The sequence below is a fragment of the Pteropus alecto genome, unplaced genomic scaffold, assembly GCF_000325575.1.
Source record: "Pteropus alecto unplaced genomic scaffold, ASM32557v1 scaffold131, whole genome shotgun sequence".
NCBI lineage: Eukaryota > Metazoa > Chordata > Mammalia > Chiroptera > Pteropodidae > Pteropus > Pteropus alecto.
The window spans coordinates 4,437,129-4,442,314 of NW_006434709.1; positions in this window are offsets into that span (position 1 = coordinate 4,437,129).

The window sequence follows — 5,186 nt, forward strand, 5'->3', positions numbered from 1 at the left end:
TAGATATATAACCATTTCTCTTTTGTAACAAAATCCTTTTCAGGAAAAAAGGAGAGGGTTGAATAACTATAAGTACTTTGCAAGATCTGCTACTTGTGTGTTTGGAAAATTCTGAAGCCTGAAGCCTGGTTGCAGACTGACAACAGAAAGTAAATCAAAGGAGCAGTTGGGGAACAGGCGCTTGAGTAGCCAACTTGCCTGTTTCATAGATCCTTACAGGGAATATAGGCATGCTGGGGCGTTTTTGTCTTAGCAATTACTACTGAGATTCACCATCGCAGCGATCCATGGGGAATCATTGAAAAGGTTAATGGCATCTATCAGATTTACAGGGTACAACAAGGAAGTTGGCACATCCCCCAGGTGCGAAGTGTAATGTCACCTGTGTGGGCTGAGCAGTCCACATTCATTACCATTCATTGGCCAAATGGCCCGGGGTTTTAACCAGCCTTGAAATGTAATCCGTCAACAGATGAGCATTCATAGCAAGAAAAGTAGCAAGGGAGATTCGAAGAAAAACGACAAGGAAACTGGCATAGTGTGCTATCAGCTGATGGACCTTCTGAGAAAGTTAAGAGAGATCGGTGCCTGCAATGAAAAGTTGAGACAGTGTAAGACCAAGGTGAAAATAAATATCCAGACCCTGTAGTGCAACTCTTTTAAAAATAACTTCATTAACACACCCACAGGCATTTTACCATTGCTCCGTGTAAAGCCGGTGTTTCCCATCCATTCGTTCTTACACTCAGTTTTCAAAAAGCTGTTTAGATTCGTGTAAATATGTGACTCTAATTGGGTTTTCAATTTCACAGCTTATCAAAGGCAGCAAGCGGGGGCTCACCGACATTTCAAAGACAATAAGCACATTTGATGCAATGGTCTATGATTCTCTCCAATGTTTTTAACCCACGATTGAAGAAACAGATGGTTAGATTTTCTAGGAAGCTTAAAGCAGAAACTGAGCTAATACAAAACTGCTCAGCTATCAGACGGGGCAAATCCATTCTGTCGCCTTCTTTTTTTTTTTTTTTTCCCAAATCACAACTCATCAGAGGAAGGATTTAGCTTCACAAAAAGATATTTACCAGAAAGCTTTCTGCAGAAGAGAAGGGCATGCTTTGTTAAACCAGATGCATTTTATTTTTCCTGGAACTAAGATTTATGAAAGCAGTATGCTCATATTTCTCCATATACAGTAATTGGAACTCATTATGCTAATTGTATTTCCATTATCACTAATTAACAATCAGAGTGACCTGGCCCACAGTCTAATTTGTCTTTAATCTGTTTTTGTATAGGGAGTTTTACCCTGTAATTTCAAGGTGATAATTCTATTCAGTGCAACTTTATGAATTGCAGAAGGTAATACTTTTGATGCTCAGTGCTATCCTCTTGCAACTGTTTGGGGTAAAATGAAGAAGCAGATGGATATACCTGCCTGTAACCTCTCATTGATGAAATAGATGCTTAACCTGTGACATTGTAAGAATATCCTTTGTAATTCTTGCTCAGGTTGAACATCTACTCAAAGCAATGGGACAGTTGCCCACACTCAATCTTTGGTTCTCAATTTAAAATATGTACTACTTAGTCTAAGAAGCAGTTGACATTTGCTGTCATCAAGAAGGAAAATGAGTGTTTCAAGTACCTCCTAATGATTAGTTAACGCCTTATAAGTATTTCTATGTGACAAATCTCTTGTAAAGAGAGAAATGACAAGTCTGGTTCATCAAGAAACTTGCTTCTCATAAAAAATGAGATCAAAAGGACAGATGAGATACATTCGTAATATTCTTTCTTAGAGGATATGTTTATCATTTATTAGGCACATTTATAGCAGTGGAACAGTATAAGGGAAAGGGAACTGAATTTGGACCCCAAGGTTCCGAGTTCAAGTCCACTTCCAATGCTTAATATAAAGCACCGCTCTCTCTGAATTTTTGTTTCCTCATCTTTAAATTTGAGATAAAACATTTGAAGTGAAGCATTGAGACAGCATTGAGCAGGTTAAGAGTGAAGACTTGGGAGTTAGACTGAGTTCAAATTTGGACTTAGCCACGTATTAATTAGTTAGTGGCCTTAGGGAAAGCCACAGTTTCCTAAATATATTTTAAAATCGAGCATAATAATAGTTCCTTTTTCATAGAGGTGTTTCAAGATTAAACTGATAGAGACTATATATATATATATATATCTTTTTGGTGCAAGTCTTGTTGCCCGTAGAACCCCATCATTTAAAGCGAATGAAAGTTGAATATATCAGGTTGAAGCAGGGTTTTAGGAAGGCCTGCAGTGGGCCTACCTTCACAATCTGAGGGGATCTGATCTACCTTACTCTGAAGATCTGAGTTTGAAAAACCAATGATCTAACTCATTCATGCTATTTAATATAAATCAGGATGCTGAAGACCAGAAAGGAAAGGGTGCCAACATTGACCTATTTACTCTATAGATAGTTAGGTAAGTGGATAAGCAGGCAGGCAGGTAGGTAGGTAATATTATATATAATATATATGTATATATAATACTTTGGCCAATTACTGGCTCATGGTAAGCATATAACAAAGGCTAGCACTGATGTGGAAGAAGTAGTCATATGAAAGTGCTTGGTAAACAAGAAAACATTCTTTGAGGATGAGGTTGCAATGACTGTCAATCGGTAAGATGTGTTGTTTCATTCTGGGGACTGAAGTGAACATTATCACCCTTATCCATTGAGAAGAAAAGGCCTCCATTGGGAAGGACTGAAAATTGTATTGGGAGACAGGGGGAAAGGAGAGCGAACACTAAGAAAACTGCACATGAGAAATTGATTTTAGAAAATATGCTTCTACTTGTCCTAAAAGACTTTGGAAATTTCAGATCCACCTTCTCATTTGCTGACTTCTAATCTGAATAAGAACGACCCCAAATGGCCTCTAGTCCTGTGAGTTTCACCAGATCTGTCTTCTTAGCAAGATTGACCTGGTTTCTCTTTGTGTGCCTTGCAGAGCGTCGCCTAAGTCAGCAATTTTGAGGTCTTGTTTGAGAAAAAGAAACCCTTCTGTGATAGTCTACTTCCACTGCTACTTGGCCTTCTGAGAACACTTGAGACCCATTGGATCACAATGCCTCTTTTTCCACAGAATGCATAGAATTTTCATGTTCTCAGGAAGCCCCTTTCCTTAGTTTGACCTTCTCTTCTACATGACAGGGAGACTTTTCTGAATCCCAGGGTCATATACAATTGTAGTCCTATAGTTATATCCTGGTTTTACTCACTTGCAAAAAAATTATTTGCTTTTCCATGTTCATGGCATAAATCATAGGATATCATCTAATCAACAAAATAATCTTAATCAATGCTTCACCGTCTGGCTTTCCGTAACAATTCCAGCTCCCCATTGATGTTTTCCATCTTCCCTTCTGTTAGACCAGATGGTGCATGTTCTAGCCTCTTTATTATCTTTTTCTGACCATAGTACTCTGTCCAAAGATCATTGTAGGAAACCCCCGTGCCGTCAGCAACAGTGGCCCTGTCCTGCCTGTTAAACATGCAGGCTTTGCTAATGACTATTCTTCCTAAACCTGAGCTTTTCTTCCAAAGTCACTGACTGGCTAGTTCATAATTATGCAATCACATGACCACTTTGGTCTTCACACATCCAATGTGAGCTTTCTTCTTCAGGTAGACTCTTTCTTCTTCAGAGTCCAACTGAAATCTTTCCCATATGGCATGGTGCTCTCTCACAAGGAGAGTTTGCAATAAGTGTCCACTAGTAATCATAATGTCTTCTTTCCTATTGTGTTAAAAAAAATGGACAGGGGGTGGGGGAAGGAATCATCACTCTATACTGAAGAAGCTGGACCATTATGCTTTTCTTGACTACAATATCATAGCTTATTTATATTAATCTTTCTAGATAACTCTCTTTCATTTATCTTTCTGTATAAGCCATAAAGAACATTAAAAAAAAATCAAAATACAACATTTCTGATAGTGGCACCGTGACTTGAAAAGAAGACTATTGGGAGTCAATTAAATCTGTGGATGGTTTTAAACAGTAATCATCAAACCTATTCCTTTCTTGTTATGTGTTGTTGCACGTGTGTGTCTGTGTGTGTCTCTCTGTATGTGAAATTGTCAGCACCAAATTCATTTCAAGATAGCAATATCTTCTTTATAGAAATCATTTTCTAAATCATATCCTCAAACAAGCTGGTTTTCTGGACTTTATTCTGATCTCTCCAAAACACAAATTCACAGAATACAATGAGTAGGAAATATAACAGATACATAGAGTTGAAAGAAAGCATTGATATCTAATTTCCAAAGAATATGCATCAGTCACTGAGTAGATAGATATGCTAACTTGGCACCATTTTTCTATGGGATCTGGCAGAACTGAAAATCACAGCGCGAGAGATTTTATCACAAAGGATTTTCAATTTGTTGTTTAGGAAGATAGATCTGTAAGTTTCCTCTTTATCCTTAATGACTATAGAATGTAAATAACCATGTTATAACCATATTTCATGTAAATTTTATCTCTGGATGAGGTAGCTTTCCTTCTGGGCAATTTCTTTTATTTTTTATTTTTCCCTTTGGCCAGCAAGCACAATATGTGCTTGGTCTCTTGGTTCAAATGGAGCCCAGCAAACTCAAAGCTTTGCTCATGGTGGAACACATCAATGGGAACACATCAGCTTTATTGTCTTCTCAGACAGTGTCTCTCACGTTTCCATCCTGACTATTGAAAAGATTTCCTCGAGCACGTATAACCCATGTTTGAAACTTAAAGTGTCTTCCAAACCACAAACAAAGGATATAATTATTAGGATATTATCAAAGCTTCCCATTTTTCACTTACCTGCATGACCATAACTCAGCCAACCTAAATAAAAATAACAATCAGTGTTTTTGTTTTATTTTTTCCTCTCCAAAAATTTAGGCCAATATCGTAGAATGCAAGTTTTACCCCACGCACTCTATCAATGTGGTTAACTTCTTTCTTGAGCCTTCGTGAAGACTTTCCATAGTTCTTACTTTACTGGTGGTTTCTTGGATTTGGAACTCTTAGTTCCTCCTTTTCTATTAAAGAGGAGAAATGGAAGTGTTTCATTCTGCAATTGCTGAGTGTATTATTGTTCTCCATTTGCATACTGTCTGATGATTTGCATGTGGGGACAGCTAAATGGTCTCGGAA